General features: G+C 35.6%; 1 protein-coding gene across 7 annotated transcripts in view; it reads left to right on the top strand.

Moving 5' to 3' along the window:
- The window catches only part of sdk (sidekick cell adhesion molecule), a 223,097-nt gene that overhangs the window by 14,155 nt on the left and 196,442 nt on the right, over positions 1-12,500 (top strand). The gene's annotated exons all lie outside the window — the stretch shown is intronic.

Here is a 12,500-nt window from a genome sequence, read left to right as displayed (position 1 = left end):
AGGAATCAATCAAGGTTGGGAAGGTTTTTTTTTTTTTTTTTTTAATTAGAGTCAAGCATATTGTTTTGACGAAGACTATGGCCATGATGTGAATGACGTTATGTTGGGACACACACAGCCAATATATATATATATATATATATGTATATATATATATATATATGTATATATATATGTATATATATATGTATATATATATGTATATATATATATATATATATACTGTATGCAAACACAACAACAGTATTTTTTTCCAATTAGAGTTAAGCACATTGTTTAGATGAAGACTATGGCCGTAATGTGAATGACGTTATGTTGGGACACAGCCAATTATATATATATATATATATATACTGTATGCACACACAACAACAGTATTTTTTTTAAAATTAGAGTTAAGCATATTGTTTTGACGAAGACTATGGCCATAATGTGAATGACGTTATGTTGGGACACACACAGCCAATATATATATATATATATATATATGTATGTATACTATATATATATATAATTTACAATTACAATTACAACCGTCTCTAGTCCACTACAGGACAAATGCCTCAGTCATGTCTTATTCATATGTGAGATTTGGCCATTTTTCATCACCACGCTGGCCAGTGATGGGGAGGGATTTGAGTCTGATCGCTTACAGCAAACCAACCTAGTATAGGTGGCCCTTACTAGTACAGCTTTGCTGATCATAGCGATACACATACCCTTTCAGCTCGCTTTGGTATCCTCACTCAGAAAGGGACATATATATATATATATATATACAATATATATATATATATATATATATACATATATATACATTCATATTCAAATAAGCCATACATATTTTTGATACATTAATGTCTGGATTCTCTTAACGACCTCGGGATCAGAGCCCCAGGCGAAATCACACAAAGACAAAGACATTAATGTATCAAAAATATATATGGCTTATTTGAATATGAAAAACACGTAAAAATGTGCAAAATTTATCATATAGATATATATATATATATATATATATTATATATATATATATATATATATACGTATATTGGGTGTATGTCTATTTAAGATTGGGGTACTTGAAACCTGTACTCATTTTTATTTTTTTGTATTGAGTAAGGGATATCGGTTTGGGATATGTGATTTTTATTATGGCGATCGATTTTGCTGTCATGCTGTGAACTTTGCGTGATTACCCTATTGCTGTTGGGGTAAGTAAAGACCTTATGGCAAACAGTAGATCAAATATATTTTTATATTTCTTTGAGACAAAAAGAAAAATGGAATTATTTCTTATACCTGAAAATCGATTCAGCTCTCCATTTCTGTGGCGTTTTGTTAACTGTGTGAAGGAAACCATCTTTAGACTTCATTATTATTATTATTATTAAATGCTAAGCTGCAACCCTAGTTGGAAAAGCAGGATGCTATATGCCCAGGGACCCCAACAGGGAAAATAGCCCAGTGAGGAAAGGAAATAAAGAAAAGTAAAATATTTTAAGTATAGTAACATTAAAAAAAATAAAAATAATAAATAAAAAAAAATAAAAAAAATAATAATAAAAATGAAAAATAAAAAATAATAAAAATGAAAAATAAGAGATATTGAACTGATGGTCACATTTTTTTTTCCATGTGTAGTTTCCCCTCATGGATTCGATATCTAGAATGAACATACATTCAGTCACGCTCTCTTCTTCTAAATCGTAATTATATCAATGGTTTCGTGCAAGTTCGATCATTTTTATAGAATACTTTAGTGTATGCGTTTATCAGTCGAGGGTAACATCTTCATATTTGGGACGAAAACGGTATAGTTTATTATCATTTTCTTTCACCGTCTTCTGGGATATTATTTAAACTTTGGTTTTGCAAAATACGTTATATAATTAAGTTGACAATGATTCTTTAGTGAGTGTGCTGTGTTGTTTTGGTACATCACATAGTGTAATAGAAAAGGTTACAAGACATCCTTATCCATTGCTTTATTATTATTATTATTATTATTATTATTATTATTATTATTATTATTATTATTATTAATTGCTAAGCTACAACCCTAGTTGGAAAAACAGAATGCTATAAGGCCAGGGGCCCCAACAGGGAAAATAGCCAAGTGAGTAATGGAAACAAGGAAAAATAAAATATTTCAAGAGCAGTAACAACATTAAAATAATATTTCCTAAATAAACTATAAATTCTTTAACAAAACAAGAGGAAGAGAAATTAGATAGAATAGTGTGCCTGAGTGTACCCTCAAGCAAGGGAACTCTAACCTACGACAGTGGAAGACCATGGTACAGAGGCTATGACACTACCCAAAACTAGAGAACAATGGTTTGATTTTGGAATGTCCTCCTAGAAGAGCTGCTTACCATAGCTAGAGAGTCTCTTCTACCCTTGAAGGCATTGTTTATAATGATAAAAACGAATGATTTCAGCGTCCTCCTAGAAGAGCTGCTTACCATAGCTAGAGAGTCTCTTCTACCCTTGAAGGCATTGTTTATGAATAATAAAAACGGCTGATTTCAAGCTGATTGCCTGACTTCCTGTTGTCCCATGGAGGGCATCAATTCATCATTTGAGTGATTTCACTTTTCACAAAGCCTCTGTCATTTGAAATAAGAGGGACGCTTGTAAATCACTCAAAGGGAGCTTCAGTCAGTTCAAGTGCGAATCCACTGTAGCCCCTTAACCCTCGTCTCTCCATTTTAAGGACGGGCATCATCAGTTAACCCTAAGGCTCATTCCCCTCTCGGCTTTTGTTCGACCCTGTCCCCTCGTCACCTCCTATTTATATTTCAGTCTTGAGCAACACGCAACTTAGAGTCTTTTTTATCTTCCTCCTGCCACTCCCCCTCTTCCTGTATCCATGTTCTTATGGTTCTGTCCTTTTCCCCCTTTTTGTTTTCTCATTGCTTAATCTACTGATTTTTTTTTGCTTCCGGGTTCTTTCAATTCCTTTCATTCCGTTTTCCCTGCATCGCCATCCTCTTGATTTTTTCTTATTCCCATTCTCTCCCCTTCATTCCTTCTCTCCCTCTGTACCATGGTCTTCCACTGTCTTAGGGGTAGTGTTCTCTTGTTTGAGGATACACTCGGGCACAGTATTCTATCTTATTTCTCTTCCTCTTGTTTTGTAAAAAAATTTATAGTTTAAATAAGAGATATTTATTTTCAGGTTACTGTTCTAAAAATATTTTATTTTTCCTTGTTTTTTTTCCTCACTGGGCTATTTTCCCTGTTGGAGCCCCTGTGCTTATAGCATTCTACTTTTCCAACTAGGGTTTTTAGCTTAGCAATTGATAATAATAATAATAATAATAATAATAATAATAATAATAATAATAATAATACTGGACAGTAAACAGTTTTCCCCTGCATCGCCATCTCTTTTGATTTTTTCTTTCATTCCCATTCTCTCCCCTTCATTCCTTCTCTCCCTCCCCCCCCCCCCCTGCTGACTCCCAGCTCGTCCTATTCATTTTTGGGGGAAATTCTTGACATACCTTCGTCACTGCCGCTCGTTCCCTTGGTTTATTACAAGCAGCACGTTATCTGACATTCCAGCTCCCTTTTTTTTTACTGAGGGTGTAATTATTTGTCTACGGGAATGCATAACGATATTGATTTGTTGTTAATTATGTTCGACAGATAGCTTCATGGGGAATCATGAACGTCACCACAGAATCTTACATGTTACGGTAACGGAAATATATAAATATATATATATATATATATATGTATGTATATATATATATATATAATATGTATATATATATATAAATATATGTATATATATATATATGTATATATATACATATATATATATATATATATATACTTATATATTATATATATGTACTATTTATTACCATTAAATATACACTGATTTTAGGGTCCATAAGAAGTATTATGAAACGGTAAAAACGTAGAAAATAAGTTTTGATTACTTCCCAGATTCGGTGAAATATGTCTGTATTGCTCCGAGCCTCCAAGACATCACGCATCGTTTCGTGGGAGATATCGAAGATTTCATGTTATCTATAACCTCCCCTTCCCCCCTTCACTTGACGTATTTGTCGCTTCCTTGTGGATTTAATATCTATATTTATATTTTTTTTTCCTACTTTTTTTTGGTTTTGCTATTTTCCCTTACCAGGTTTTTGACTGTGCTAGGTAGTGTATTAAATCATATATCTTCAGGTTTTTGGTTGGACATATATTGTTGAATTCATTTTGCTATATTCATTACTTAAATTAGATACGTAAATTTGTATATTTAGTGTTTACTTCAGCTAATAGAAAAACTGATTCTTCTCTTACAGAAATGTCAATTATCTTTTGGGGTAATTTTTATTGGCTCAAATAAAGAATTTGTCTATTAGTGGCAGGTTAATATCAGCACTATCTACCTACTTATTTACTTGCTTTATTAAACGTCTAAGAGATAGTAATTTTTTCTCTTGTTTTTTTTTTTTTTTTTTTTCTTTTGTGGGGGGGGGGGTTTATGGTAACCAATATTAATCTTATAATGCAAAAAGTTGAAAATATTTTTTTACCCCTGATTCATATTCCACCTACTTGACATTGATTTTCAGTATTTCACAACTTTTCACATTCATAAGAAACGAATGGAGACTTGTTAAAGACACAGATGAAGATGGAAATAATAGATTTTTTTTATTGGTAATGTTACCATCAATTTTATCGTCAATACTTTTATTGTCGTTTTGAATTTTTATGATCGGCGGTTTGTAAAACCCATTTTTCGTTTAATTTCTGATGTTAATATATATATATATATATATATATATATTTATATATATATATATATATATATTTATTTATATATATATATTTATATAGATAAATAATATATATATATATACTTTTATATATATAATATTTATATAGATATTTATATACATATATATATATATATATATATAGAGCCTCATTATTAAAGACAATCATTTCTCCCAGATTTCTAAATCGAAAAAACATTCGACGGATATTAACTCTTCTGGTTTTTCTTTTTCTAATTCGTTCCCCGCATTTTATAGCATAAAATCACCACGCGAATTACGAAGCACGCAAAGTTACGAATGAAACTGTGAGAAAATCAGGTATAGTGACGTATTGATTCAGTGGTCATTTGCACCAGCAATGGTGTCGAGAAGTCTGGCACTTCCATGGGCCGAGTGGGGTCACGGGCCTTCGTGGGTGAGGGAAGAGGTCGGTCAAACCGTGAAAACTATATCGGGGTCGCGTTGCTTTAAGGAGTGGAGCGATTGGTGCAGCAAGGGGCAAGACTTGAATGAACGTTTGTGACGTTCTCATAACTTGTTGACGTTTATTGGAAATGGCTTATAATTGTTTTAGGTGTAAATGACTGAATGTTTTTGGGTTGTATTTTTGTCTATAACGTTACTCCTGTAACATTATTCCCTTGGTCATGGGTTTTCGCTTTCTTTCCCTTTTACAACACATAAATGTATATATACATATATATATATATATATATATGTGTGTGTGTGTGTGTGTGTGTGTGTGAACTTATGTATTTATGCATTTATGAATAATATATATATATATATATATTCATAAATGCATAAATACATAAGTTCACACACACACACACACACATATATATATATATATATATACAATATATATATAATATATATATATATTTATATATATATATATATATATGTTTGTACTATGTGTTTGTGAACCTATGTATATATGCATGTATGAATAAAAATCACGGCAGGAAGTGATGGTTATAAACTATTTATAAGTAGGGAAGGAAAATGGGGGGAAATATGGCTGTAGCTGTGCTTTCCTCTTAATGTATATTCCAACAATGTAAACAAGACGAAAGTAATAGCTATAATCAAAGCTACTTTTTTTCATGGCTTTATATATATATATATATATGTATGGAAAATCAAAGAAAAATTAGTACTACAGTATTACCTTTCGTATAAAGTTACTTATAGAATTAAATGACTTTACGTTGTTAATTGTAAACCTTCTAAAAGTTTCCCTCGTGATCCAGGGTCAGTTTTTAGACTAATTCCCTGAAAGTTCACGATTCGGTTGATAAATCGAGATAAAAAAGCCCATTCGTTCTTTGGCCGGAAGGGACGAATCACAACAGTTATCTCTGTGATTTCCGGCGTACGGTACGGATGTTAATTGTCTTATGGGGTTTATGGCATAATTTACTGCATTTCCGTCCGCTTACCGACGACGAATAAAACTCAAATGTTAGGCATCTACGGACAGCTTGATTGCTGGAGCAAGTGCTTGGCTGTAAAGGCCAGGAAGCCTACAACAACAAGCTACTGGCTGCAAATTTCCAAGAGCTCGGGCTTGCAGGCAGTCTACAACAACAAGCTACTGGTTGCAAAATTGCAAGAGCTCGTGCTTGCAGGCAGTCTACGGCAAGCTACGGTCTGTAAAGTTGTTAAGCTTCCGCGTGCTTGTAGGCAGACCACAACAAGCTACGGACTGGAAGCTTGCAATAGCCTGTGCTTGCAGGCAGTCTACAACAACAAGCTACTGGCTGCAAAATTGCAAGAGCTCGGGGCTTGCAGGCAGTCTACAACAACAAGCTGCTGGCTGGCAAAATTGCTAGAGCTCGGGCTTGCAGGCAGTCTACAACAACAAGCTGCTGGCTGCAAAATGCTAAGAGCTCGGGCTTGCAGGCAGTCTACAACAACAAGCTGCTGGCTGCAAAATTGCTAGAGCTCGGGCTTGCAGGCAGTCTACAACAACAAGCTGCTGGCTGCAAATTTGCAAGAGCTCGGGCTTGCAGGCAGTCTACAACAACAAGCTGCTGGCTGCAAAATTGCTAGAGCTCGGGCTTGCAGGCAGTCTACAACAACAAGCTGCTGGCTGCAAATTTGCAAGAGCTCGGGCTTGCAGGCACTCTACAACAACAAGCTACTGGTTGCAAAATTGCAAGAGCTCGTGCTTGCAGGCAGTCTACGGCAAGCTACGGTCTGTAAAGTTGTTAAGTTCCCGTGGTTGCTGGCAGACCACAACAAGCTACGGACTGGAAGCTTGCAATAGCCTGTGCTTGCAGGCAGTCTACAACAACAAGCTACTGGCTGCAAAATTGCAAGAGCTCGGGCTTGCAGGCAGTCTACAACAACAAGCTGCTGGCTGCAAAATTGCTAGAGCTCGGGCTTGCAGGCAGTCTACAACAACAAGCTGCTGGCTGCAAAATTGCTAGAGCTCGGGCTTGCAGGCAGTCTACAACAACAAGCTGCTGGCTGCAAAATTGCTAGAGCTCGGGCTTGCAGGCAGTCTACAACAACAAGCTGCTGGCTGCAAATTTGCAAGAGCTCGGGCTTGCAGGCAGTCTACAACAACAAGCTGCTGGCTGCAAAATTGCAAGAGCTCGGGCTTGCAGGCAGTCTACAACAAGCTGCTGGCTGCAAAATTGCTAGAGCTCGGGCTTGCAGGCAGTCTACAACAACAAGCTACTGGCTGCAAAATTGCAAGAGCTCGGGCTTGCAGGCAGTCTACAACAACAAGCTGCTGGCTGCAAAATTGCTAGAGCTCGGGCTTGCAGGCAGTCTACAACAACAAGCTGCTGGCTGCAAAATTGCAAGAGCTCGGGCTTGCAGGCAGTCTACAACAACAAGCTGCTGGCTGCAAAATTGCAAGAGCTCGGGCTTGCAGGCAGTCTACAACAACAAGCTGCTGGCTGCAAAATTGCAAGAGCTCGGGCTTGCAGGCAGTCTACAACAACAAGCTGCTGGCTGCAAAATTGCTAGAGCTCGGGCTTGCAGGCAGTCTACAACAACAAGCTGCTGGCTGCAAAATTGCTAGAGCTCGGGCTTGCAGGCAGTCTACAACAACAAGCTGCTGGCTGCAAAATTGCTAGAGCTCGGGCTTGCAGGCAGTCTACAACAATAAGCTGCTGGCTGCAAATTTGCAAGAGCTCGGGCTTGCAGGCAGTCTACAACAACAAGCTGCTGGCTGCAAAATTGCAAGAGCTCGGGCTTGCAGGCAGTCTACAACAACAAGCTGCTGGCTGCAAAATTGCTAGAGCTCGGGCTTGCAGGCAGTCTACAACAACAAGCTGCTGGCTGCAAAATTGCAAGAGCTCGGGCTTGCAGGGAGTGTACAACAACAAGCTGCTGGCTGCAACTTTGCAAGACCTCGTGCTTGCAGGCAGTCTACAGCAAGCTACGGACTGCAAACTTGCAAGATCCCGTGCTTGCAGGCAGTCCACAACAAGCTACGGACTGCAAACTTGCAAGAGCCCGTGCTTGCCCACAAGGGTCAGGCTGTCTGAAATAACAACCAACTCAAATGGATCAATGTTTTAAATCTAAGAGAGTAGAAGCCATGGAAGTCCAGTAAAGATATCGATTTGTGGCAAATGCATTATGTTACAGCAAACTGTTTGCTTTGGGATCCCGCACATGTTTATGTTTACTATTGTATTTGAAAATATAATTTGGCGCTAGGTTTCTGTTTACAGGGCGTCTGAATGATATTGGTATTGACAAACTTCTGCGTTACCTTTTTTCAATTCTGGTTAAGGCACTTTTCAAATTCTGGTTAAGGCACTTTTCAAATTCTGGTTAAGGCAATTCTAATGTGGTTTTTGCCTTTCAACATTTTTCAGCAAATAAGTTCGAAGTCTTGTCGACTGAATTGCGTTCTCTTTTTTGTATTCGTCATGTATGGGTTATGTATTTCATTTATTGCATGTATATATATATATATATATATATATGTGTGTGTGTGTGTGTGTGTGTGTGTACGCACGTGTTCATACATACAGTGGCTATATTATTTATGAAGAGGATGGAAGTATTTTGTTTGTAATTAAATACCTTTGGTATTTAAATAATGTCATGGAATGCCATCCGTATAAATATATTAAGAGTGCCTTGCAATTTTCAGTAATTCAATTCACCGGATGGATCAGAATTAAGCATACTTTTCTACGCACCATAATACTTTGATTATGTTACATTTTAGGTCATGTTGCTCTTCGTCCCAAGCCACTGTGTATTTGTGTGTTTGGTTGGACAATTACCTCGAATTTTGTTGTCATTTTTGGTTAGACAATCACCTCGAATTTTTATGTCATTTTTGGTTGGACAATCACCTCAAAATTTATTGCTATTTTTGGTTAGACAATCACCTCGAATTTTGTTGCCATTTTTGGTTGGAAAATCACCTCAAAATTTGTTGCCATTTTTGGTTAGACAATCACCTCGAATTTTGATGTCATTTTTGGTTAGACAATCACCTCAAAATTTGTTGCCATTTTTGGTTAGACAATCACCTCAAAATTTGTTGCCATTTTTGGTTAGACAATCACCTCAAAATTTGTTGCCATTTTTGGTTAGACAATCACCTCGAATTTTGATGTCATTTTTGGTTAGACAATCACCTCAAAATTTGTTGCCATTTTTGGTTAGACAATCACCTCAACATTTGTAGCCATTTTTGGTTAGACAATCACCTCGAATTTTGTTGCCACTTTTGATTAGACAATCACCTCAAATTCTGTCATTTTCTGGTCCAATCTTCAGATTTTGAAGATTAATTTTTTTTCTTAAGATGGCGAGGGCATTACTCCCTCATCCAGTAGTGCTTGTTTCGATTGAATGCCTGTTTCTTATAACAGAGAAGGAGAGATTTATCAGGTCTGTGTCCAGGCTGACATGCTAGGCACCAAGTCTCCAGTGTCATTTTTCATGATGTGTGTAGTGCGAGGCTCTTTATCGGGATGGCGGGTGAGAGAATGAAAGGGGAGTGAGGTTGATTATCGACAATATAATACGGTTTTAGGGACTTTGTTCCCCAATGGGGAGTGCGCCCCTTCCCCATTCTTTTCTCCTTTTCTCTGGTGTGACGATCGTTAAGAGGGGAGGGAGGTCAGTGAAACAGCTGGGGCTATTCTTGGACCATTATTCAATGTGAGAGTTTGCGTCGACACTGGTCATTTAGTTGTGCATGTACTGTACCAACCGTGTGTCACACGATCGTACTTAAATTATTTTGTATATATTACGCTTGTATCTGCGCTCTTCCCTCGCACTAAAAAGAACCAGAATAAACATGTCTGCGTTTTTCCTCTGTAACATTGTCTGTTTCTCAAACAGGAAATTTCCTGTTGCCTTGAGGTTTTGTATAGAAAGGAGAGTGTTCTTTAATAAAGTTACTCAGTTGATTGCTTCCTGCCTTTGAGTCACAACCTTCTCTCGGCCCGTCACAGTACTAAATGCGTTATCAATATTCGGAATTAACTTTTAGTATTTGCGCTCGGGAAGGCACTCACGGTACTGGCTTGAAATATTCGATAGCTGGATGTAATTTGTTATCGATATAATATAAAGATGAATAGGTAATAAGTTTGCTGTTCAGTTTGCATCATGCCGAGAAAGATCGATATTGTTAGGTTTATTTTAGATGCCTTGCATTAAGGGGAACTTTTTACGAAAATTACTGGTTTATCAATGGAAACTATTTTAGAACCTAAAACTGCCTCAATATGCAAACAGTTGTTTTCCCGTAACTTCTTCAGTTTGCATCATGCTGAGAAAGATCGATATTATTACGTTTATTTTAGATGTCTTAATTGTTGATGGATTAAAGGGAACTTTTTGACGAAAATTACTGGTTAATCAATGGAAATTATTTTAGAACCTAAAACTGCCTCAATATGTAGAAAATTTATTTTCTTGTTACTTCTCTTATATTACATTTGTTTTATAAAATGTTATTAGCATGTGGAATTGAATCAAGAATATGTTCAGTATATAAATTATATATATATATATATATATATATATATATATATATATATATATATATATATATATATATATATATATACATATATACATATACATAAACATATATTTGATTATTTATTGCCTCTTTGACAATATTTTAAAGCAATGCTCGACAGTGATGTGAATGTGTTCTCATGTACTATTTATTATTATTATTGTCATTATTGGGTTATTATTTTCACAACAATTTCCTTGTCACATTTGAGCTGGTTGTATGCTTCTGTTTATATGTATGGTGTAATTTATAAACCTTCAATGACAATGAAGCGATATTAAAACAAGGTTTTCACCAGACACAGGCAAGTCTGTCCTTGCTTAAGCCGACTCAAGCTTCGTGTTATCAATAGAACTGGTCGGGATTCTCTCGTAAATTATCATCATTCTCTTGGCTGTCACCTGGGATCGTATTATCTCAGAAAAACGTGGCCCTTGGTAACGTTTGAGGATTATGATAAATGCTGGCATGGAGGTGCTTCGTTCATTGTGGTGACTATAATGATGACATTGTTAATTGAGGGTCAGATGTGCTCTTAAGATGATAATTCTTGATTAAGTGTCGGTTGTGATTAAGGGTGTTGGGGATGCTTAGCAAAGATGGTTATGTATTTGGTTTGCGATAAATATGATGTAATAATATTTTTTTTTTTTCTTTTTTATGTTATGATGCAGTTTTTGATGTAAATTGTGATCTTTGATTTGATATTAGTGCTTCTGTTAAAGAATTGACTATGACGAAGATTATTGATCTAAATAATTATATTTGATATTACAATGTTGATTTGTGTCAAATAATTATATAAGCTAAAGTTATTGGTACGAATGTTGATCGAGGATAGTGAATGACAACGTTAATGATGGTGAGAACTTCAAAAGTTCAAAGTTGGAGCAAATGTTTTTATGTTGACCAGGCTGACATGAGTCTTTTTATAGTTTATATATGACATATCTGTTTTTGACGTTAATAATTTATATAGGACATATCTGTTTTTGACGTTGTTAATAGTTTATATATGACATATCTGTTTTTGACGTTGTTAATCGTTTATGTATGACATCTGTTTTTGACGTTGTTAATAGTTTATGTATGACATCTGTTTTTGACGTTGTTAATAATTTATATAGGACATATCTGTTTTGACGTTGTTAATAGTTTATATAGGACATATCTGTTTTTGACGTTGTTAATAGTTTATATAGGACATATCTGTTTTTGACGTTGTTAATAGTTTGTATAGGACATATCTGTTTTGACTGTGTCACTGTTTTTAGAATGATTTATTGTTAATTTATTCTCATCATTTATTTATTTCCTTATTTTCTTTCCTCAATGGGCTATTTTTCCCTATTGGAGCCCTCGGGCTTATAGCATCTTGCTCTTCCAACTAGGGTTGTAGCTTGGCTAGTAATAATAATAATAATAATAATAATAATAATAATAATAATTCATTCCTGCTAGATGTTAAGTGATAAAATAAGGTTATGGATATATTCAATTAGATGATGACATCATCAAAATTTATCAAAATAATGAATTACTGGTGATGATTTAATATTAATTTTTCTCATCATTTATATCCTTATTTCCTTTCCTCACTGGGCTTTTTTTCCCTATTGGAGCCCTCGGGCTTTTAGTATCTTGCTTTTCCAACTAGGGTT

The sequence above is a fragment of the Palaemon carinicauda genome, chromosome 28 (genome assembly GCF_036898095.1).
Source record: "Palaemon carinicauda isolate YSFRI2023 chromosome 28, ASM3689809v2, whole genome shotgun sequence".
NCBI classification, from domain to species: domain Eukaryota; kingdom Metazoa; phylum Arthropoda; class Malacostraca; order Decapoda; family Palaemonidae; genus Palaemon; species Palaemon carinicauda.
The sequence above is the reverse complement of the archived record's forward strand: the minus strand, read 5'-3'. Positions and strand labels throughout refer to the sequence as shown.